This window comes from Athene noctua, chromosome 2 (assembly GCF_965140245.1).
Source record: "Athene noctua chromosome 2, bAthNoc1.hap1.1, whole genome shotgun sequence".
Classification (NCBI taxonomy): domain Eukaryota; kingdom Metazoa; phylum Chordata; class Aves; order Strigiformes; family Strigidae; genus Athene; species Athene noctua.
Window position 1 is genome coordinate 18526496 of NC_134038.1, and position 26499 is coordinate 18552994.

Below are 26499 nucleotides of genomic sequence, written 5' to 3' on the forward strand. Positions count from 1 at the left end.
TGTTACAGGCAACAGACAGACTTATTAGGGGAAGGAAAAAACCCAAGAACATCACTAATTCAAACACTAACAAAGCTGACACTTAACAGACAGAATGGGACAGTGAAAAGCGTTACCATATCTTAAAATACCTCCCCACACACATCCCTTCTTCCCAGGCCCAACTTATTTCCTGATATTTCTACCTACTCCCCCCGCAGTGCAGGGGCAAGGGATGGGGAGTGCAGTCAGTTTGCCGCTTCTTCCTCCAAGGCCTTTCACAAACCCATGCTGACTGGGCCTGGTTGTCCTGTATGTGCCATGTGATAGCACTCAAGATGATCTGCTCCATAACCATCTGCAGCACCAAGTTCAGACTGACAGGCCTGTAGATCCTGCGATCTTCCTTCCAGCCCTTGTAGATGGGCATCACATTTGCTAACTTCCAGTCAGCTGGGACCTCCCTGGTCAGCCAGGACTGCTGATAAATGATTGAAAGTTCTTCTTGCTGAGTTTATATCACCCTGTTGAAATCAGATCAGTCAGAATTAGTATGTTAATGTGAATGAGAAACACAAGTGTCTTATATTACTGTAGTATGACTTTTCTTTATTTCTCTTTCCTTTTTTCTTTTGGGGGAATGGTCTTTTGCTTGGCAAAGCTCTTTCTCAAAGATAGTCTCATAGTTATGAACTTTACAGGTACTTAACTTTTGGGTTTCGGCTTATTAATTTAGTTATTGCTAAAATATGAATATTATTTTCATTTCAAGAGTCCCAATCTGTACTTTAACACATATAATTTTAAATTTTCTTGTAATTTTAATGGCTGTGCTTAAAGCTAGCATCTGTCTCTACATCATGAATATCCTGCATGTATGCATGACTAAGGTTAGAAGATTGTGGTGGATTGACCCTGGCTGAAAGCCAGGTGCCCACCAAAGACACTTTATCATTCCCCTCCCTCAGCAGGACAGGGGAGAGAAAATATAGTGAAAGGCTTGTGGGTCAAGATAAAGACAGGGAGAGATCACTCAGCAATTACCATCACAGACAAAACAGACTAGACTTGGGCAAGTTAGTTTATTACAGATCTAATCAGAATGGAATAATGAGAAGTAAAACCAAATCTTAATAAACTTTTCCCCTACCTCTGCCTTCTTCCCAGACTTAACGTTGCCCCCAATTTGCTCTACCTTCTTCTTGCCAGTGGCACAGGGGGACGAGGAATGGGGGCTGCGGTCAGTTCATCACACATTGTCTCTAACGCTCCTTCTTCCTCAGAGGAGGACTCCTCTTACTCTTCCTCTCTCCACCATGAGGTCCCTCCCATGGGAGACAGTTCTCCATGAACTTCTCCAGCGTGAGTCCTTTCCACAAGCTGCAGCTCTTCACAAACTCCTCCAGCCTGGGCCTTTTCAGTGGGGTGCAGTCCTTCGGGAAGACTGCTACAGTGTGGATCTCCCACGGGGTCACCGGTCCTGCCAGCAAACCTGCTCCAGCATGGGCTCCTCTCTTCATGGGGCACAGGTCCTGCTAAGAGCCTGCTCCAGTGTGGGTTCCCCACAGGGTCACAGCCTCCTCTGGGCATATCCACCTGCTCCAGCATGAGGTCCTCCACGGGCTGCAGGTGGAGATCTGCTCCACTATTGACCTCCATGGGCTGCAGGGGCACAGCTGCCTCATCAGCTGTCTGCACCACAGGCTGCAGGGGAGTCTCTGCCCTGGTGCCTGGAGCATCTCCTTCCCTTCCACCTTCACTGACCTTGGTATCTGTGGGATTGTTCCTCTCACATTCTCACTCATCTCTTCACCTGCAGTTTCCCTTGCGCAGTTATTTTTCCCCTTCTTAAATATGTTCTCACAGAGGTGCTACCACCATTGCTGATGGGCTTGGCCTTGGTCAGCAGAGGGTCCGTCCTGGAGCCGGCTGGCACTGGGTCTGTCAGACACAGGGAAAGCTTCTAGCAGCTTCTCACAGAAGCCAACCCTGCAGCTACCAAAACTTGACAAACAAACCCAATGCACAGATGGTTTGGATGCTTCCAACTGGACTTTTGAAAGCTCAAAATACTTCTTTTGTGAGCTGTTGTTATGTTTTCCTTGGGGGGGGGGGGGGGGGGGGAGAGCTGTATAACTGAAAGCTTTGGTTTAATTTTAACCATTTTGTCATAGTATCTGCGAGATTTTCAGTCTGATTTCTCTGGTGGTTTCATTTCCTGTCACACTGTCCAAAACCAGATGTGAAAAGTCTTAGCTCATGCTAAGATTTAGCATCTTTATGTTACATCCAAGGAGAATAAAATTTCTTTTTATCTCATGGGTGGAAGAGGTCCTAAATTTTAGTATCTAATGATTTTTATGGTAGGTTTAAAAGATCAGACTCTGAACTGAAATAGGAATTGCACTAGAAAATACAGACCAAAGGAGTGGTGTGATGGTAATACTGAAACTCAAAAATGCAAGTCACCTATTTTTGTTCACAGGTGAAGCTTTTAGTATTCAAATAATTGGTATATGTATGGAAATGTGCGGTAAAATCCTCAGCTGAAAAACAAGGTATTCTAATATGTTGACTGTAGGTTAAGACAGTTTCCCACTAGTCACTCAGGATTATAAAGCAGTTCCACTCATATCACTTTGATAAATGCAGAACAGCTAACAAATTAAAAGTTAGCATTATAAAGTAATAGAAATTGATATTACAATTAATTATTACAACAGTTATTAATTAAAATAATGAATATATGGTCATTTCAAGAAGAAAATAAAAAATTCAATAACACCTTCCTCATATTTAGGATGCATTCACTATCCCTTCTTGTCTGATCTGCTAAAAATAAAATGACAAGCTTACAGTTATGGAAGATCTGCTTTCTTCACAAACAAAAGGTTTCTTATTTAGCTCTTGAAACATTTCACTGTGAAATATTCCCTAAGTTTTGAGTTAACATTTCAGCTATAGAATCAGGCAGACTGAAAACTCTGATGAATTGTTATGTCTACTTTAGGGATCATATTAATGAATTCCTGTTTCTCCTATTTACAGCTATCAAATGACTTGAATATTTTAATTATTTTTCTTTCACAGCTTTTCTTTATACACCTTTCGATAATTGTTATGAAGAAGTTTTTCAATGTTTCCTAATTTTATTATTTTCCACTGGGAGTTGTTTTGGGTTTTGCCTACTAATGAAAAGAAAAAATAAATATTCACGTATTAATTTCATCCATGTGATTCAGTAACGGAAATGATAATCTGTTTCAGAAGAATGAACTGATGAATCATCTGATCTAAACAGTAACATTTACTAGTAAGATAATAAAAGAAAATTATTATACTCAGAAAACTGTTGTACTCTTAATTAGTAGCTCTAAATTATCTGAGAAGTGATTGAAGAATGAAACATCTTTTTCAAAATAACTTCTCCTGTAAATCTAGAAGCCTTATTACTTAATTAATAAAATGGCTTGAATTAAACCTAATATCTTAAGATTTTTTTTCTTAATTGTGCCTCAAATAAAGTAACATTGGAGTATAATTGTTTTTATTTTATTGCTATATTATTCATAAAATGAACAAAGGAAGTGATCACAGAGCATGCAATATACACAACTGATCTCAGAATATCTGAGTAGTAGTTTTTTCAGCATTAAAAAGTCAGTAGCTGTTAGCTGTACAGTCTTGGATTTTTTTCCTCCATCCTGTTCATACACCTGCTGCAGGTGACTAAAAAAAAAAACCATATCAGCTGTAGGCTACAATTACAGGGTCGAAGAGAGAAGTGTGCCACCTAATTGTCTTTTTCCTTTCAGACTATCCTGACTACTTACATATCATAACCGTAAAGAATTGGTTTTTATTTAGATTAGATCCTGGAGAGAAGGAAATAAGTATATTTTAATTTTAGGATCTGAAGAAAAGCTTTTGCACAAAAGCAGAGAGGAGATTATTTTAAATAAACAGGAATGTTGGACTATGCATATTATGCTTCAAAACCCAGGATTCTCAAGGTAATTTGAGATTATTAAGAAATGGAGTAATAAAGTAGAAGTGACAATACAGTGATAAGAACTTGTTGTTATTACCTGGATACTAAAAAAAGAAACATTCCCCTTCCCTTTGTTATCTTCAATAATTAACTCACGTCTGCTAATTCTTGTTGCCTTAATTCTCATTGCCAATGTTCTTAATAATGACTCGAAACATGAATATGTATTTTACCTTAAACTAAAGCCAAAAGTCAGAATGTATCTCTAGTACTTAAAATAAATTAAATTTACAAAGATTAATGCCTAAATTAAATACTTAAATTAAATAAGCATATAGGGCAAGAGTTCTCTGGTGATTTTTATGACAGAGTATTTACATTAAAATTCCTCCCATCTGACTTTAATAACTTTACTGAAAAATGGCATAAAGTGTTTTCAAAACCACTATACAAAGATAGACAACTCCTTCAACTTAAAGCTGGCTCAGTTACCTAATATTAATAGGACCCTAATTTAGAGATATTGTTCATATCTAGAAATATCAATACAAGCTTCAGTGAGCCTTAAAATGCATTTGATCACTGAATTTGTTGTTAGCACTATTTTTTAAACATATTTTCCTATTTAAAAATACTTTAAAAAACTATTTTAAATTAATCCATCTGTTGGAGGGTTTTTTCAGGTTTATATTGACTAGGAATGTAATTAGATTGTTGGGAATTAGAGTTGGGTGATCACAAACAATATGGGTTGCAATCATATAAATAATCATATGAACATAAATGCTTCAAGTTTTAGAAAACAAATTTGTATGGGACAGTGACCTTGGGAAAAAAGGATATATTCAACTTTTGTACCTTGTTTAGAAAAGCTTTTAATGATTTTCTATCCATCCTTAATGTATGAAAGAAAATAATGTAATTTAATTATCTAACTTATTTCTAACCCTTTTTATTTTTCTTGGTTTCTGCAGTTATTAGTAGTATTTTATAGTTTCATCCATCTAATTAGAAATTAATCTGAATAAGAGGGAGATAATTAAAAATTTTCTCATGTTTAAATATGGCTTCTAATATAAAACAGTTTTGTCGAACTCTGTATGGTTTTGACTTTTTAAAATCTAACAATAACTCATGTTCATAATTTATTTTCTAGTTATTTGGTGGCCACTATTCCTCCAAAGGTTATTGTATTAAAAAACCAAAACAAAACCCCAAACAAACTTCATAATTAAAATGAGGGCTTGTTCTAGACCAATCTAATTAAGTCAAATTCTTGCTTTACTTTTCAAAATAAGGCCACCTAAGTGTTAAACTAATGTTTCCTGGACCTTATTCAAAGTGGTAAATTTTACACTCAGTGCATTTATATTCCAAGTTTACTTCGTTCCCCCAGAATGTAACTCACTGGAAATGAATAAAAAAATCTTCTTGATAAAGGAAGTGAAGAAACTGACCCTACCACACTTTTCCTCAAACATGAATCCCTGATAGGTCTTTAAAATTATATAAAAATCAGAAACAAATATAACAGTATTAACAGAAAAACCTTCTCAACATTAATGTTAGCAAGTATGATCTTTACTAAAGAATATTTTTCTTAGACACTAATTATATGGCATATCTGGGTTAATTGGTGATAATGGTTTAGGTAATGGCCAAATTGGAGAATGGCTTTCTTTTCCCACGCATCAGGTGGAAGTAGTCATAATCTAAATGAAGAAATGCTACTGGTCACTGTTTGTGGGGATGTTTGAAGATTTCAGCAGCATGGCTAAACCCATACTGGTGTTTTTGTGTATGTGTTTGCCCCATGCCTATCAGTAATTCTGAGTCCATAATTGCATTTGTATTTGTAAATGATCATGTAGTCTGTTACTTATCACAGAATCATAAAGTCATGGAGTGGTTTATGTTGGAATGGATCTTTAAAGTTCATTTAGTCCACCATCCCTGCCAAGGGCAGGAACATCTTTCACTAGATCAGGTTGCTCAAAGTCCCATCCAACCTGGCCTTGAAGACTTCCAGTTATGGGATATACCCAACTTCTCTGGGCAACCTGTTCCAGTGTCTCATCACCTCATCGTAAAAAAATTTCTTCCGTATATCCAATCTAAATCTACCTTCTTTTAGTTTAAAACATTGTCCATGCAACTAATGTATATAAAAACAATAAAAAAGTATTTTGAAAAATTGATCTTGCTTTCTGTGTCAACAACAAAACATCTGAGGTACAGCAAAAAGCAAATCCAGAGTTAATAAGTATTTGAAAATTTTTCTCAAGTTCAGGGGAGATATAGCTAGGAATCTTGTCCAAGATTCAGTTTTAAAACTCAAAGAATTCAAAAGAATCTGGGAGAAGAGTCCATCTCTGGGATATACTGATCCATTTGGCTCCATGAATTGGATATCAAATAAAAACCAGTAGAATTTGTTGATAAAAGCATACGGCTTCAGAGGTGGAAATCATATTGCTTGAGTTCATACTATTCAATAATGTACATCCTGCAACACATAAGATGAGAGGATATGCCAGTAACGATCTTCTTCAACCAAAGTTCCCTTTAATCTAGCTGTAAAAAGCTTAATGTCAAATAACTGAAATGTGGATAAGTCGTGACACCTTGCAATACAAATATATGCTAAAGAGTTGAACAAATTAACAAAATATTGTTTTCCAGGTAGAGAGGTCAAACATAGTTACATAGATAATGTATTAGGCAGGCCCAGACTGTTGCTTTGAAAACTGTTTTTAAAAGTGAATAGCAGAGTACTCCTGGTTCCCTTAGGACAAAAAGTTCCGTAGTAATAAGGAAAAACTTCTGCTGAGAGATACTTGACTGTGTGTCTCTTTAGTGGGATTGTGTCCGTCATGACTAGTGAGAGGATGTGAGAATTTAAATTAAATCTTTTTTTACCTTTTTTTTTTAAATGTATACTTCTTGTCACATAAAATGAACAATGAAGAGAAGGAACCAGAAATTATTCTATAAAAATAATGTTTAAAAAACAGCAAGGGAGAATAAATATTTGCATGTATATATTAGTTGGACAAAGCACTTATGTCCTCTACATCTCTGTTTATCCATCTGTAATACAGAATAATAACATTAACCTCAAAGAAATCCTATGAAAATTAACCGGAGTAACACTTAAACAATTAAGTACAAAAAGGTACTATGTAAATCTGAAGTGAAATACAAATCCTATGTTTTATGTTACACCAAGAAAATGCATAAAACCTGACGGTAAGCAATGAATTGGTTTTTACAGTCTCACATAGTCCCTTTGAAGTCCTACCATTTTCTTGTAACTGATATACCATTGAGTTGTTACCCATGAGGTATTGCAATAAGATACAGGGTTTGCAGACTAATAAAAATGAGTATTTCAATAACAAAAAGTATATGGAGATGGACAGTAGGTACTTTTCTATTATTTGGTAAAATTTTATGCAATTTTATAAGGCAGAAAAATCATTTTGGTCTTTAAAACCTTACAGTTAGTTTGAGTAATAAAAATGGTATTAAAGATGTCTTTCAAAAACTTATTTTCTCACCTACAATATTTAGATTTCTTACTGATGGACTTTCAGAGAGGTGAACAGATACTTTTTCTCCCTTGCTCTTCCCCTCAGAGTAGATTTGAAGCTAGAATTTTAAATAGAAAGCTGTAAGAATGGAGGGAAAAAAGGTGAAAACTGACTTCTAAAAATAGTGGTATTTTCTTTGGAACACAAAGAAAACAGTTAATTTTAAATAAGCATCTGAGAACAGGTTTTTATTTCTTTATAAAGTTTTACAGTTCAAATAAACTGTCAACTGATAGTTCTGAAAAATATATAATAATCTGATCTTCCAGCAGTGAAGGTTAATTTCTTGCTGAGAGAAAAATCATTGAAGAAGATTGAACCTTCTGGTTGAGAAAACAATTCAAAGTGTAATTATATGTATTCTATGTAATATATTTTAATGTATTCGATCAGGTCTCCATTTTTAATGTTTATAAATTACCATTTACTAAGATCAAAGCCTTCTGGATTTTCTAAAACCATTTGAGAAAATTAAGACTGTCAATATTGTAGTCAACTGTGGAATGATGTTATGCTACCTGCAACATATGTGACTAATATGCATATATAATGAGTTAATATAAAGTGGAGTATAAACATCTTTGATGCCATTCTTTTCAGTTGAGTGCATACTCCTTTCTGCTTAGAGAAGATAATATCCTATGGTATGTATAATAGAACTTAAATCATTTCATATTCTGAAATTTGATACCTTTATAAAATAAAACATTGGAAAACAATGCTTATGGTTACTTACATTAGAAATCACTGTAAGTATCATCACAGCTGAAATCTGAGTATAACAGTATTCATGTTAACATCATGAAAACTGCAGACTTAGGTGCATACTGAATAAAATTTAGACATAAATAAATAAAGAATACACAGAAGGGAACAAATTAAAACAATAAAAGTACTGGAAAATTGAGTAATTTGCCTAAATAGGTGCTGTACTTCCATTGCTTAAAGTATTTAAATCAAAACTTTCCAGTCATAATAGCTTCAAATTCTGAAACCATAGACTTAGACCGTAAGAATCATCATAATACTGGGTCAGAAAACAAGAGTCTGCCTAACACAGTGTCCTTTTAGCAGTAAGAAATGTGGCTATCCAGGTTAAATATAATCTTATGACAATGCTTACTGATGGTTCTCAGAAGTCCTTTCTCTTCTCAGTCTGCATCAAGCTGTCACTGAAGGAGCTGTTGATCAATACAGAGTACCTTTTAGTAGCTCTTTGTGAGTTTCTCTTCTATTAATTTACAGAACTGCTTTTTTAGCCCATTTAGGTTTAACACATGATATCCTGTAGTAAACACTTCCACTCTACAACCCTGCATTGTGTAAAGAAACATTCCCAGTTTTAAATGTGTTATTGTCTTTTTTCACTTGACTCTCTCCAATTCTTACACTTGAAAGGACTGTAAAAATAATTCCCTGTTCAATTTCTCCATACATCTCATGATTTTATAGATTCCTATCATATTTGCCCCTTAATAATCTCCTTTTCAGAATGAAGGATTCAAACCTATTCATGACTCAAAAGAGTACGTTACGTAATTGCTATTATCCTGTTCATACTTCTCTATGTATTTTCTAATTTCAGTCATTTTTTTTTGCAGAGGGTAGACCAAAATGTCTATCCCTTGCAACCCGGATTTTCACATTTTGTTATACTTCCTTGTTGTTCTCTGCACTTTTCTTGATAACTGCTATTATTTTATTCTCTTTCTATCACTTCTGAACACTGAACTGAAGTTTCACAGGAATAACTTGTTACTACCTCAAGATCTCAGTCTCAGGTGGTTAACAGCTAATTCAAAGCCCATCATTGTGAATATAAAGTAGGTTTATTTTTTCCTCATATACAGTACTTTACAATAAATTTCATCTAGCATCACTAGTCATTCATTACCATGATGCCTTTCTGTAACTTTTTAGTTAGTTCTTGCTTTTACTTCTTTGTTAACTTAATGCCATCAACAAATTTTGCAACTGTTACTTACATTTGGTTTTTTATAAATATATTGAAAATCACAATTCCTGCATGTGGGAAATTATTTATACCTACTGTTTTCTTAAATATCCTAAATGTACTGTGATTTTCCTAAATTTCCTAAACCATGTAATTTTTTTTCTTTTAGAACAGCATTTGCTGAAATACTTCATTGACTGCTTTTTGGAAATTGTGAAATTGGGTACTATTTATAGTTAACATATGCATAATTTCCTTAAAATAAAAAATCTAACTTGTGTCCTAAATTATTGCTTAGACATGTCATGTAATGTAACTACATGGAAATAGAGGATAAAAGCCTTCTAATTTATGTCATAGTGATTTTGGCTAATATAAAGTTAAACCCATGCTATATAAGGTCCTGATTATTCATCTTGCAGGATCACTTAGTATGAGAAGCAATAAGTTATCTGGTGTTAGAGAAGTTTAAGTTCTCAAGTTTTGCCAACTGACTTGGTAGAACAACCTCAGAAAACACAGCATGTGCAAAGTAGATACGAAACACAAAATCTTATTATTCTGGTTTTAGATAGGTTTATACATTAATCACTAATAGATCTGGGAGGCATTATCACAGATTTAAGATGTGTTGTGTTAGATAGCAGAAAACTTTTTTTCAGATTAAATCAATTCTAAATTTCTTATTCTCACTCTAGTCAGTTCTCTGAGTCTGGGTTTGTTCACTCACTCTCAGTTTTGCTTATAGCCATCTATCTCTATTTTTTGACAAACTGTTCTACCTGGGCTGTATTATCATTTCAACCCCCTTTCCCTGGTTTAGAAATACCATTGGTAATATTCGATAGGAAAACATATTTTTCACTCAAAACTTTGAGACTGATGTTTCAAAAAAATAAGAAAAAAATAGTAAGTCTTAAGCATACATCAGAAGAACAGAGGCCTTGTTCTTTTTAAATGTGGTGCTAAGATCTAAATGAAAAAAAGATAAGCCATAAAGAATTCAAAAGCTTGCTGTCATGCCACAGTTGTTAGAAAAAAATCATCTTCATCAGATATGTAGTAGTGTTGCTTCTTTTCTGTTTAGTGTATACACTTGTATCTTGGTTTGTAATTTATTTTTGTTCTGTATATGTATTTTTCTTCTGTACTTTTTGCTAGCTTTCACAAGTGCTTTGTTTTCCTCTTTTGGCCACACTAGTATCCTCTATGTTTTTCTAAGTATTCTTCTTGTATCCTTAATTTATAGGAACTAAATGAAGGAACACAGAGGTTGTCGTTGAACAGTTCAGTATGTGATGTTTGGTTGGTTTTGATATTGAGCAAATCATTTACCATCCATTTCCAATTCTGCATAGAAAAATGTATCTATCTGGAAGTATAGTCAATGTTCTCCATACTAAACAGAATACCAAAATGGATAGTATTTATGAAGCATGTTTTCATTAACTGTTACTGTTTTACATGCCCTATGCTTTAAGATTGGATAAAATTATACCCCACAACTTGTCCTTAAAGCAGCAGCTAAATGTGACCTGTGTGTAACAAGAACATACATCAACATAATAATAACAATTGTGTCTTAGTTTTAAGCAAGCATCAGTTAACTATTTGTGAAGTTCTTTGATGACTAGAAGCAACCCTGATTCATGCCAGTTAATGCACTAGAAACTTGTAGCACCAGTGGCCTGTCATAGTTTAGCTCTTCTTGTCTTAGAGATATGTTGACATATTTTGTATTGAATATTTACTGTTCATTATAATTGTTGAATCTCATTAACTGAAGGAAATCCTAATGTAAATTATTAGTGTTTGAATAGGTCATTGATTTTATATATTTTTGCTTCGCCAATTATTAGGCCTAGCATAAAGGACCCAGCCAGCATAAAGATGAATCAATAACCAAATTGTATTTGATACAAAAGGGTCAGTACATGGGTGAGCACTGAGGGTACAAACAAGTCAGATTATACATAATCAACATCAATCCCACTGACCCCAACTATGACACCACTCAACCAACAATGGGTGGAATAAATGGTGAAATGCAGTCTCCCATAGAAGGGACAGGAGACAACAGAGTCAACAAGCCAAACACATAAGACCAAGGAAGCCACATACTGAATCTCTACACAGCCCACACTTACAAAAGCCCGACCTGACTGGAGCCCAGTCCCAGGGAGGCAGGAGGTCCTGCCCCAACAGGGAACTCTGCACAGGGCATCCACCTCACACACAGACACTGCCCCTGCCTGCAAGGGGTCCCAGCTTTTATCCCTCAGTGGGACACCTGACCTTTGGTTACTCAGTGCAGGACACCTGGGGCTCCTTTACCCAATGGCTCTCCCTGCAAGGCCGGCACCACCCTGGAGGGAAGCCTAAAGGCAAACTCACCCCCCTTTGTGAAGGGCTGTGAGAATCACCCAGATGTCAACCTTAATTTGGGGCTTGGGGTTGAAACCCCAGCATTTCAATTTTAAAAGAAAAGTCTTTAAAGTCTTATTCTTTCACTTTCAAAAGTAATTACATATAAGCATATAGAAGAATATATGACATAATAAATATCATTTAAGTCAAATTCCATGTCAGTATACAGTTGAATACTTTGATACTGATGTTAGATGAAAAAGCAACATATCTTCTAGCTTGTCCTTTGCACAACATATGTAATTTCCTTCTTTAAAAAAAAAAACCCAACAACCAAAAAAACAAAAACCAAAATGCATACTCTGGGTGAAACTAATATTTTCTGTTGGTGGACACTTGACATGTTATAACTAGTCAGCTTGTGCACAGGTAAAAACACATTTGTTTAACATACTTTTTTTTTTTGTGAGATAGCATTTCAAGTATTCAGTTTAGTCATTTTTTTAAGACTGCTTTGTAAGGCAACAAGAAGAATTTATTGTGTCTGTAAGGTCTAAACATTATAGATAAGGTTCATCTCAACTTTCTCCAGCCACATAAAAATTGAATATCTAGTTTACGTTAGTTGCCCAGGTTCTCACTCTACTTAATGGAGAAAGATAGACACCTCCAAAGCATGACTTATTCCACTTCAGGAAAAATTTCAATAAATAAGCCCCCCCAGATATCTCAGTTTTATGTAGCTTAGGAAAAATGAGATAAATTCAACGTTTTAGGTATACAATGAATCCTTAGAGCTTTCAAAGTAGTCCAAATGGTAAGAAACAGTTTTTGTTTCTAGGGGTAAACAAAGCAATGTTACTTGTTTAAAGAAATAATAGATGCTTGAATTTCAGTTTAATCAAATTGAAAGAAATGAATATGGAGAAAAGATGGTGTGAGGTTTCTTTTGGGATGGTGTATTACATAGCAGATGCAACATACTAGTATTATTTATTCTTACTGCAAATAGTATATATTATCATTAATATAACATAATATAAATAGTCATTAAGAAAAAAAAGAAAAAGTATTGTTTTCACTTCTTTCCTCTACTATTGTGCTGTTGCAGGTCCAGAAATGGTTTCACCAGTCAGATCAGAGAGAGGGATGTGAGCTGCAGAAAGGGAGAAGCAGATAGGGCAACTGAGGTTTGAAGCCAGAGGAGAATGATAATTTATGTAATGTAATCAACTTCACTGATTTTAGGAGCAAGCAAGAAATGTGTTCAATCCTGTTCCAGCTCCAGTAAAAGGCCTGAGTCTCACTGTTCTCCTATTTAATATGGAATTATGCCCATTTGTGGGGAAATATGCATGTAGCTTTTCCTGTGCAACTTCAGTTGGCTTCCTCATTCTGAGATTCTAGTGTTTCTAACTGCCCTATCTCCTGCCCCCAAATACATTCTTGTTGTCTTTCCATACATTCAGATAAAGAGTTCTTTTTTTCAGACATGAGAAGATTTAGCATTTCCCATCTCCCTTTCCTATTCTGGGAATGGAGGAATACAAGAAAGATGACAGGATAGGACAGAAATACAAGAAAGAGGACAGGCCAGCATGTATTCAGTCAACACTTCCTTTACAGAAGAAAAACAAAGGAAGAACAGCAGAGTATGACTTACAGCTCAGACCTAGATCGGTGTGTTCCTGCTTTTTTCTGTCTCTGAGATGATAGAGCAGGTATCTTTGCCTGCATGCAGGTGAGGAAAACAGCACCTGAGAGCTGTAAGAATCAGAACTCTTTCTGCCCTTCCTTACCTGCTCCTTCTTTGCAGAGAGAATCCTTTATTCTTTCTTTTCCTCATTAATCTTCTGGATGTCTTGCCAGGAAACAGAGGACTCCATATGAGAGAACAACAGCCAAGACTACCAATGGAATACCGATAGCTCATGATGAAAGGCAGATAGCTCAGTAAAGGTTTTTTCCACAGACTAAGAGATTAAGAATGAGACAGTGGTGCATGTCACATACATTATGAAGAACTAGTGTAAATTCACATTAATTTGCATTATCCAAGTACAGTTACCTGGCACACCTATGTATGGTTTAGAAAATCACCACAACTTTTATGTTGACTCTTGATATTAAATGTAACCTTATTCAAGCATATCTAATTAGCTAATAACAATAAACATGCTATACATATAACATTGAAATATTGAGATAATTAAAAGCTCTTTAGAAGGGATAGACAAGGAAGGAGAGTTGGTGCGGCGCTGTATGTTAGAGAATGTTATGACTGATTCGAGCACAAGTACAGTGAAGACAGGGTGGAGTGTCTTTGTGTTAGAATCAGGGGGAAGGCCAACAGGGCAGATGTTGTAGTGGGAGTCTACTATAGGCAGGACCAGTCCCAGAGATTACTGGAATGTGTGGGAGATAACTTCCTGACACAGCTGGTGAGTGAACCGACCAGAGAAGGTGCCCTGCTGGATCTCCTCTTTGTGAACAGAGAAGGACTGGTGGAGGATGTGGTGCTTGGAGAACGACTAGGGCACAGTGATCATGAAACAATAGAGTTCTCTATTCTTAGAGAGGCCAGGAGACGGGGCAGCAGAACTGACAATCTGGACTTCCAAAGGTCTGACTGTGACCTGTTGAGGCAACTGCTTGACAGAATCCCTTGGGAGACGGTCCTGAAGGGTATAGGGGTCCAGGAAGGCTGGACACTCTTTAAGAAGGAATCCTTAATGGCACAGGAACAGGCTGTCCCCAGGTGCTATAGGAGAAGCCAGCACCAGAGAAGACCACCCGGAATAAACAGGGAGTTTTGGCTGCAACTCAGGGAGAAAAGGAGAGTTTACAGCCTTTGGAAGAAGGGGCTACACACTCACAATGATTACAGAGATGCTGTGAGGCTATGCAGGGCAGAAATAAAGAGGTCTAAAGCCCAGCTAGAAAATAATCTGGCTTCAGCAGACAAGGATAACAAGAAATGTTTCCATAAGTACATCAACAGCAAAAGAAAGACCAGGGAGAGCCTCCATCCCCTGATAGACGCAGGAGGAAACATGGCAATGAGTGATTAGGAAAAGTCTGAGGTGCTTAATGCCTTCTTTGCTTCAGTCTTTAATAGTAAGACCAGTTGTACTGAGGGAATGCAGCCTCCACACCTAGAAGTCAGAGATTGGAAGAATAATCCCCCCACAATCCAGGAGGAGACAGTCAGTGACCTGCTGCATCACACAGACACACACAAGTCTATGGGACCAGATGGGATTCACCCGAGGGTGCTGAAGGAGCTGGCTGGGGTGCTCGCCAAGCCGCTTTCCATCAGGAGGGTCCTGACATATGGGAAATTGGCCAATGTGACACCCATATATAAGAAGGATTGGAAGGATGATCCAGGAAATTACAGGCCTGTCAGCTTGATGTCGGTGCCTGGGAAGCTGATGGAGCAGCTCATCCTGAGTACCATCACATAACACATGAGGGACAACCAGATGATCAGGCCCAGTCAGCATGAGTTTACAAAAGGCAGGTCCTGCCTGACAAACCTGATCTCCTTCTATGACAGGGCAACCTCCTTACTGGATGAGGGAAAGCCTATGGATGTTGTCTGTCTTGACTTTAGTCAGGCCTTTGACACAGTTTCCCACAGCATTCTCCTGGCAAAAGTGGCTAGTCAGGGCTTGGATGGGCACATGCTTTGCTGGGTAAAAAACTGTCTGGATGGCCGGGCCCAAAGAGTTGTGGTGAACGGAGTTAAATCCAATTGACAGCCGGTCATGAGTGGTGTCCCCCAGGGCTCGGTGTTGGGGCCACTCCTGTTTAACATCTTTATTGAAGAACTAGACGAGGGGATCAAGTGCACCCTCAATCAGTTTGCAGATGACACACAGTTGGGTGGGAGTGTTGATGTGCTCGAGGGTAGGGAGGCTCTGCAGAGAGACCTGGACAGGCTGGAGCCATGGGCTGAGGCCAACTGGAGGAGTTTCACTAAGGCCAAATGCCGGGGGCTGCCCTTGGGCCACAACAACCCCCAGCAGCGCTACAGGCTTGGGGAGGAGTGGCTGGAGAGCTGCCAGTCAGAGAGGCACCTGGGGGTGTTGATTGACAGCCGTCTGAACAGGAGCCAGCAGTGTGCCCAGGTGGCCAAGAAGGCCAATGGCATCCTGGCTTGTGTCAGCAGTAGCGTGGCCAGCAGGGACAGGGAAGGGATCTGACCCCTGTACTGGGCACTGGTGAGGCCGCCCCTCGATTCCTGTGTTCAGTTTTGGGCCCCTCACTACAAAAAGGACATTGAATGACTCGAGCGTGTCCAGAGAAGGGCAACGGAGCTGGTGCAGGCTCTGGAGCACAGGTCGTACGGGGAGCGGCTGAGGGAACTGGGGGTGTTTAGTCTGGAGAAGAGGAGGCTGAGGGGAGACCTCATTGCCCTCTACAGCTGCCTGAAAGGAGGGTGCAGAGAGCTGGGGATGAGTCTCTTTAACCAAGTAACAAGTGATAGGACAAGAGGGAATGGCCTCAAGTTGTGCCAAGGAAGGTTTAGACTGGATATTAGGAAGCATTTCTTTACAGAGCGGGTTGTTGGATGTTGGAATGGGCTGCCCAGGGAGGTGGTGGAGTCCCCATCCCTGGAGGTGTTTAAGAGTCAAGCTGACATAGTGCTGAGGGATCTGGTGTAGTTGAGAACTGTCAGTGTTAGGTTAATGTTTGGACTGGATGATCTTCAACGTCTTTTCCAACCTAGATGATTCTGCAATTCTGTGAAACTCAATTTAATTGTAAAGGGCTTCTGTGGGTTTGTATTCTATAGTCATACCTTTATACTTTGCAAAACTAGTGTAAGGTTAATCTATAGCTACAGTAGCAATTGAAGAGCTATACAATTGTATATTTATGTGTATTTTGTATTTATATGTTTTTTACCTGACAGCTTTAGCATCTTTTAATTTTCAGTCATGTCATGCTTTCTTATCTCTATATCTTACCTTTTTTTGTAACGTTATATCAACTTAATTCATTATTATTTGCTCAGTCATTCAAGCAGCTCTTTACCCTTACTCATGTGAGTAAGAACACCTCTTCTAGTGGTTTACACATAAACCCATCATTAGCCTTATTTCGATGTGTAGTCTGCCATGCACCCAAGAGGTTTACACTGTTAGAATCAACTTTTCCTGCCTCAAAAGTCAGGAACACTAGACAGTTGTTCTATTCTGGTATTTGATTTTAAATGAATTGAGATTTAGCCAACATGATACTACTAGTAAAGACTCCTTATTCACAAACAATTCATATTTTTGCTGTCATAGCATATGCTAAGATGTGTCAACCATTACAGAGAAATCTAAGATACCGCTAAATACTACTGCTACAGACACAGAGTGGTCTTAATGTATTAATAGTAATGGCAGACAACCAAACATTTGGAAATATAAGATAAACATTACAAGAACCCTCTGCTATTGTTGTCATTTAAAAACTGAATAATGATAGTAACACTGCTAAATCAGAGATACTGTTATGTCAAACTGAAGTATTTCACTGAACTGTACAAGATCAAATCTTCTAATTTCTTTTCGCAAGCTAATCAAATTTTATTTTTGTTTCCTTACTGAAAACAATATTTCTATATGCATGAATTCTGTGAGTCCATCTCTTTAGGATGTCATCTTTCAGTCTTTCCCTTCAAAAACTCAGTGATTATCAAACAGTTTCTCTTTGAAGACCCCAACATACATTCAAGTTATCTTGCAGTTTTACTGGACATTTTTCTCAGGTGAAAGGGGATGAATATTAGTTTATTTGGTGTCTACATGAGTATACTCTATAAATATATCACCAGTCCATCATTATAGTGTATTGCTAGATCCTAAATACAAAGGAAAACTGCATACATTTTTCTTTTTGCTGCTTGTTATTAAGCTAAATGCTTAAACCAACGGGATTACTCACAACGGAAGGCATTTTTCCAGCAGGAGGAGGCAAATATAAGTTGTAACAGTAGGTAGCCCCTGACTTTTTCTGAAATATATTAAAACTAATTTTTCTCCTTTCACCATAAGACAGTGATAGGTTATAATAAAACTTTTCTACCTTTAGCAACTGTGAATTTATTAAACACATTTTCTATGATTAAAGCATTTTATGTAAAACTTCTGACTTGCAGTACATGAATGTTAAGTTACTCCTGTGAATAAATAACAGGCCTTAACTTTAAAATCCTCTAAGATGAAGATATTCTGCTGTTCATTCATGCATTTTATTTTTTCAAGGCTACTCCATGGCTAGTTCTAAGAATCTTGAATGTGACATCTACAGGAAACGGTAGAAGAATTGAAAAAATAAATTATATCCTACTTCTCACAAAGAAATGTAATTTCTTTCCTCCCCTCCTCTTCCTTAAAGAAAAGAAAGATTTTCTGAAACTCATGTGATGAAAGTGAGATTGTCATCATACTAGTGTAGTCAGATCTCAATATAGTTGTCTGATTTTGTGAAGAATTCCTAGAGTTTCTCTTATCTGATGATCATTTGACTGACAAATATAATCTGATCAGCTGTAAAGCCTTGCTGAGTCTTTTTCATTGAGAGAGAATCTTACACAATATTTTACTGCTTTCTGCTTCCTGTAGTTATGCCTGAATCTTGCTTACTTAAAGCATAGCTTTTCTCCATTGGCATTTATCATTTAGCTGACTGGCCATGATCCACCACTCAGCACAGTGAATGGGGTCTCCAGACATGGGAGTTAACATGCATGAGAAGTTTGCATTTCTTATTTCTTAGTGTGTACTTGTTATCTTTAGTCACCATAGAGACCATTTCTCTAGTGAGAGATTTCTTTCCCTGTCTTTAAAGAAGGTTGTAGCTTCTTAGCAATGCCTTTTATTTTTCCTCAAAAAAAATTTAAATATGGTCTTATAATTCCTTTACAAGACCTAGTAAGAAAATCATCATAGCTAAATAATAAGCAAAGAGAGGATGTCATCAGTGGAGCTGAAGAATAATTTTTCTTTTCTCTGTGAAATAAAATTACCATGCTGTTGTGAGCAAAAAATTCTTTTGAAAAGATTTAGTCTGATGACTGAAATCGTGTTTGAAACTATGAGAAGTTAGCTTATGCAGAGTAACTTCATATTGTGAGGAATTCCTCTAGCTCTGTAACAAGACCTGTGTGTATACCACAACTATTACACACCTGCACACCTTAAATTTTCATTCACAATCAGAATAAACTTATTTTAAATATAGTAGAAAATATTTATCTAAAACACTATGCTCATGTGCAATTTAAAATTATCATTCATAACAAATGGATTGCTTTATCTTGGTTTTGGTTTGTTGGGCTTTTTTCCAGTTCTTCAAAACTGATTTAGTACTAGAGAAATGGTGATGTTACTGTAGAAAATAACAACCATGATATGGCCCATGTATATCTTTCCCATACTGAAACAGATTTTTTTACTCCTGTTCTGAAATAGTTCCTGATTGGAGATATATATATATATGTATATTAAGAATTAAAGAGGTCATTTGGGCCCTATTTTAATTAATAGGGTTGATCTTCCTTTTCCTTTATCAGTGACAGTTACTAAGACCTACCATTATAAGTGCTCAGTCAGTCTTGAAGCAACCATCTGAGCTTGATCAGGAGGGTTTATATGAAACACACATTTCAGTTTATGTATTAACAATGCTTAAACCATGTTAATTCCCTTTGGTAGTATGTTAAAGGCAAGCAAATCACATCAGTAATGGAATTGATTTTACACTAGAGTTTTCCAAGTTCAATAAATCATTATGCAAACAAAATATCTCACTGATGTGAATGAGAAACCTAGGGTGAGGAAAGACAACTCATCTTATTCTACTGATACCCGTATAAAGTATTCAGAGTGTTTCTTTAGCTCTGATACCTGGCATAAGCATATATTTTAGCCATGTAAATATAACTGATCAGTATAGTGTTAGTGGCAATTCTATACTATCTGTAAATGTTTGACTTCTGAGTTGAGTTTAATTCTTTACCGGGACAGAAGTGACAGGAATTAACAATCTGTTTGGAAGAATTTTATGGTACATGACTCTGGAGAGGTAAGAAGTCCAGGACATCTAGTTAATTTTCAGGGATCACCTCCTCCAAGTTCAAGAATGGTCTATCCTAATGATCAGGAAATCAAGCAAGGGTGGCAAAAGGCCTGCATGGATGAACAAGGAGCTACTCATAAAACTTTAACATAAAAAGTGTCCAAGATGTTGAAACAGGGTCAGATGTCTTGGGAGGACTAGAGACACTTGAAATCCACTGCAAAGATGGGGTTAGGAAAGCCTAAAATCCATCTATTGTTGAATCTGGAAAGGGACATGAAAGGCTACCAGCAACAAAAGGAAGAGCAAGAAAGATGTAGGTCCATTCTTGAATGGGGTGGGATTCCTGGTGAAAAAGGATGCAGAGGAGAATGAATTTAGATGTCTTCTTTGCTTCATTCTTTACTGGTAAAATAGCCTTGAGCAATCCCAGACCCCTGAGACTCAGAGAAAGGTCTAGGGCAAGGATGACTTTGAGGAAGACCAGGTAAGGGAGCACTTAAACTGGACATACACAAACCCATGGGACCTGATGGGATCCATCCATAAGTGCTAAGGAAGGTCAGTTACCCTTGAAAGGTCATGATGGTTGAAGGAGGTTCCCAAGGGCTGGAAGAAGACAAATGTCACTCCTAACTTCAAGAAAGGCCAGGAGAAGGATTGAGAGAACTATAGGCAAGTTGACCTCACCTCTATACCTGGGAAGACAGTAGAACGAATAGTCCTGATGTCCTTAATATGTTTGGAGAAGGTTAAGAAGATGATTGAAAAGTATTCACCATGGACTTACAAAAGGTAAATCAGTCCTGACAGACATGATAGCCTTCTAACATTAAGATGACTAGCTTGGTGTTTGAGTGGAAAGCACTGGATGTTGTTTAGCTTGACTTTAGCAAGCCTTTCAACACTCTCCCATACATCCTCACTGACAAATTGATGAAGTACCAACTAGATAAGCAGACATGAGGTGAATAGAAAAGTGGCTGAACTGCCAAGCTCAAAGGGTTGTGGTCAGTAGCATGAAGGATAGCTGGCAGTCAGTCAGTAATGTGTACCCCAGAGAGAGATACTACAGCCAGTTTTATTTAATATCTTCATAAGTTACCTTCATGATGGGACAGAGTGCACTCTCAGCAAGTCTGTAGGTGATACAAAACTGGATGAGTGTCTGATACACAATTCCAGTTGTGCTACCATTCAGAGAGACCTCAAAGGCTAGGGGAAATGGGGAGACAGGAAGCTCATAAAGTTCAACAACAGGAAATAAAGAGTCTGCAGCTAAGAAATAACCCTGTCTGCCGGTACAGACTCAGGGCCAGATAGGTGAAAAGCAGGTTTGCAGAAGAGGTCCTAATATCTACTCTAAGACTCCTCTGGCACAACTTGAAGCTATTTCTTCTCATCCTGTTTCTTACTACCTGGGAAAAGAGACTGACACCCACGTCTCTACAACTTCTTTTTAGGTAGATGTAGGGAGCAATATGGTCTCTCCCAAGCCTCCTTTTCTCCAGACTAAACAACCCCAGTACCCTCAGCTGCTCCTCGTAAGACTTGTGCTCTAGATCACAGAATCAATCAGGTTGGAAAAGACTCTTGGGATCATTGAGTCCAACCATCAGTCCTACAAGTTCTCCCCTACACCATATCCCCCAACATCTCATATAAATAACCCTTAAACACATCCAGAGATGGTGACTCCACCACCTCCCTGGGCAGCCTATTCCACTATCTGACCACTCTTGCTGTGAAAATTTTTTTCCTAATGTCCAGTCTGAACCTCCCCTGTTGCAGTTTAAAGCCGTTCTCTCTTGTTCTGTCACTAATCACCTGTGAGAAGAGACCACACCAACCTCTCTACAATGTCCTTTCAGGTAGCTGTAGAGAGTGATGAGGTCTCCCCTCAGCCTTCTCTTCCTCAAACTGAACAGTCCCAGCTCCTTCAATCGCTCCTCATAGGATCTGTTCTCCAGGCCCTTCACCAGCTTCGTTGCCCTCCTCTGCACTCGCTCCAGCACCTCGATATCTCTCTTGTATTGAGGTGCTCAAAAGCACATGCAATACTGTTTTGCCAATTATTAGGCCTAGAATAAAGATGAACCAATAACCAAATTGTATTTGATGCAAAAGGGTCAGTACATGGGTGAGCACTGGGGGTACAAACAAGTCAGATTATACATAATCAACATCAATCCCACTGACCCCAGCTATGACACGACTCAACCAACAATGGGTGGAATAAATGGTGAAATGCAGTCTCCCATAGAAAGGACAGGAGACAACAGAGTCAACAAGCCAAACACATAAGACCAAGGAAGCCACATACTGAATCTCCACACAGCCCACACTTACAAAAGCCCGACCTGACTGGAGCCCAGTCCCAGGGAGGCAGGAGGTCCTGCCCCAACAGGGAACTCTGCACAGGGCATCCACCTCACACACAGACACTGCCCCTGCCTGCAAGGGGTCCCAGCTTTTATCCCTCAGTGGGACACCTGACCTTTGGTTACTCAGTGCAGGACACCTGGGGCTCCTTTACCCCATGGCTCTCCCTGCAAGGCCGGCACCACCCTGGAGGGAAGCCTAAAGGCAAACTCACCCCCCCTTTGTGAAGGGCTGTGGGAATCACCCAGATGTCAACCTTAATCTGGGGCTTGGGGTTGAAACCCCAGTATTTCAGGGTCCTAATGGATTCCAAGATGAATATGAGCCAGAAATGTGCTCTTGTGTCAAAGAATGCCACTAGCATCCTGGGATGCATTCAGCAAAGCACTGGCAGCACCTTGAGGGATGTGATCCTTCAGCACTGGTGAGATGCATTTGGGGTGGTGTATCCAGTGCTGGTCTCCCCATACAAGAGAGACTTGGGTATACTGGAATGAGCCCAATGAAGGGGACTGCAAATGATTAAGGGACTGGAACATCAGATATATAAGGAGAGGCTGACAGAGCTAGGACTGTTCAGTTTGGAGAAAGTGCAATGGAATCTCATCAGTGTGTACAAATACCTAGGAAGTAAGGGAGGCAGAGCCAGACTTCTCAGTGGTGCTCAGTGACAGAACGAGGGGCAACAGGCACAAAGTGAAACACAGGAAATTCCCTTTAAACAAAAGAGGAAAACTGTTACTGTAAGGGAGAGGGGACATTTGAACAGGTTGCTCAGGGAAGTTATGGAGTCTCTATCCCTGGATACGTTCAAAACCACACTGGACATGGGTCTGAGCAATCTTTTCTAAATGACCATTCTCTGAGCAAGAGGACTGGACTAGATGACCTCTGGAGGCTTCTAGTCTCAGTTATTATATGATTTTGTGATAGGAATTATACTGAGAATATTATTCATTAATCTAATACTATTTAAATTATACCAGTATTTTTCTTATTTTTTAAACAGGCCAATTAAAAGACAGAAGTAAACTCCATACATGTTTATTTGTCACTTTAAAAAGGAAACCGACATTTCTTTGATCAAGTTTTTAACCATTTTGTTCCAATTCCATCTGTTGTTCGATGATTTCCAAACTCATTAAAAGTATTCAGATGTTACAGTGATGAAAGCCATAGACACATTTAGGTATTTAAAGGTGTGCAAAGTTTTCTTGTCTAGCTCTTGCCTGGTTAAAATGGAGCCTGCTTGTGTTGTTGTATTTTGAATTAATGGATTCTCTCAATTTTCTAAATTAATGACAGTACTAATACTACAGTTTGCCTGGAATTTTGACAGAAAAAACCCCACACAAATGAAAATCTTTTTAAAAAGCATAGGAACATATCTGGTTTATTTTTGAGGAAATATATGAATTAGTGTTGTAACTATAAAAATTCCAGGAGAAAAGCTTCTTTGGATACCCTAGCATTGTTGATCTTGTAAAATAAAATACACCAATATGTCTAAGCAAAACTTTAAGCCACAAAATACAGAGAAAAAGAGACATTATTTTTAAATAGCATTGCCACAAAGCAATGAAGGCCAAGATGAACACAAATTCAGGAATATTTTTCAACCCAACTTTGGATGCCAAGTTTGGACAGGAGACTTTCAGTCTTTCATGATAGTTGGCAGGGGATAGCAAATGACTGAGAGTGAGTCATTCTTTAGAGAATACTTATTCATCCATCATTTTTAAAAAAATGCATCACCCCCAAAATTCTTCAGTTAACATGTTTTGATCTTTACTTGGACGGGGTAATAATTTTTAATGAGTTTCCCAAGGGCAGATTATAGCGGATACTCACATTTATATTTTACCATTTTTTGTTAATTTCAGAACAGATATTTTTGGCAGTGTCTTCAAATTATTTTTGTTATTTTTTTAAAGGATATTATTTTCAAACACTAGAAAATAAACAGAATAAACGCATGCCAAATGGGGTAGACAACAATCCCTAGAAAACACAGGAATAATGAACTGCACTTTTTCTAATAATCAGAATTTCCCTTCTTGTGACATAATGTCAGCTTCTCAGGTATCAGTCACTGATCTATTACAATATGTAACAGCTGATTTAATAAAAAATAAGTATCCTGGCACAGGAAGAGTATCTATTTTCTATCTCCACTACTGGCTGCACCATATTCTTGCCTGAATTGAGGAAGCAGCTTGATGCATTGAAACTTAAAATTGATCATAAAACTGTGGACTCAGAAACCCTTAGTTGAGTGTGCTGATGTTTCATATTAACCACTTTCTGTCAGTAGGTCTATTTGTTAGTGCTTTGTGATGTGTCACATGTACTAATCACCTTAAATCTCTTCATAATATGTTGGATTTCAAGCCAATGATAACTTTTGGTTACCTTCTCAGATTTTACCTGTATTTTATTAAGAAGTAAACAACTGATAGTGAAAAAACAGTTACCACAAATGGTATGTGGACAATTCTCTTTCCAAAATGACCAATTTTAAGTCACAGATTTGTTCACTTTCTTCAGTGTCATACTCTTAAACAGGAGGGTGCTTAAGACAAAGCTGGAGGCAGCAACAATCTTGAAATACATACAAAATGTAGAAAAAGGCCTTTGAGTTTGGCTCGCTCTATGGTATAATTGCTGTATAAATATTTTATAATAACCCATTACAACACGAATATAGCTTATCAATTCCGTTTTTAGAGTTTTCCCAGAATAGAGCTCTTGATAATAATTGTGTGCTTGTTAAGTTATGCCTCAGCACTTGCCTGAATTTTCCATATATAGTTTGCAACTTTATTTGAAGTGGAAAACAGCAGTGGAAGTCACAAGGAAATTTACTTAGCTCATTGGCAAAATGAAATTCATTGAATGTGAAAATAAGATTTGATAAAAGTACAAATGTGATAGAAAAAATTGGCTGAATTGTTTGTTAGTTACCTTTAGCAACATCAAAGAGAAGACTTTGATGCAGCTAAATATTATTTTTAAAATAAGTAGAGCTAGCAAAAACAAATGTTTAGTTTTCTGGAGACTGGAGGAAAGATGATAGAGATATTTTGGCATATCACTTATTTTTCCTCCTAAAAATGGACAAAAATTCTTGGAAGTGTCTCACAGACATTTTAAAACTCATTTTGTTTGAACTTTTTATAAATATAACATCTAGTCTTTCCCTTCAGAAAAAGATTTTTAAAAAACGGTTTATTTTCTTCTTGCAAAGAGGGCATGATAAAATCCTGATTTGGTAAAGTGGAATAGCTTTTTTTTTTTTTTTTTTTTTTTATTCAGTCAAAAAAAGAGGAAAAAAGTCAACAATTTGAAGACACATTTGTAATATTCTGTTTTTAAATCTTTAAAAGTGTATAAATTGAAAGCATTGTAGGTGCTCTTTATAGGTGTTTCAGTACCTACAAATACCTAACTACTTCCACCTTTTTACCTTTATAGTCCTTAAGCCATTTTCTCCTCCATTGCTATTAATGGTAATAAAATTGGGATATAAATGTTTTGTAGGTACTAGGGCCAGAATTAATTCAAACAATTATTATTTTTTTTTCCATTGTTTATTTATACTGAAACTGCAAACACCTGTGATGCGAATGTGCTGCACAAACCTTTGAACTCTACTGCAAAAATAACATTCTTGAATGGAGTTTTTCTACTAGCATGATTTTTAAAAATAATTTTGTGGTTCAGTATATGTATTCTGAAAAGTGTCTGTTGCTTTGAATCAGTAGCTCATTTATTTCACAAAGATAAAAATGCACTGAATGTTAATGTTCTTAAGAAAAATGAAACATTCCAAGGTAAGTAAAACTTACAGAGGCTTATCAACAAAATTATTTAATAAAACACAATATATAGCAGTATGCCTAGAATTATGAAAGAGGACATTGAACTGAAAATTAGATGTGTGTTGGGTGGGGGTGAGCATAGAATTTGAAAGTGTATTCAACAGTAGAAAATTGTTTTGTTCCCTCCTTACTAGGATCTTTTAACAAGTATATATGTGGTTTGTGTACCTTCATTGTATCTTTTATATATATAGAATTACATTTTTATCCATTTACTACTCTAGTTGTATGAAAAGGAACTAACTTTAAACTCAAGGACAGCTACTTAAGTGA

General features: G+C 37.3%; 1 protein-coding gene across 3 annotated transcripts in view; it reads left to right on the plus strand.

Annotated features, from left to right (window-relative positions):
* Positions 1-26499, plus strand: part of CSMD3 (CUB and Sushi multiple domains 3) — a 732271-nt gene that overhangs the window by 562652 nt on the left and 143120 nt on the right. The gene's annotated exons all lie outside the window — the stretch shown is intronic.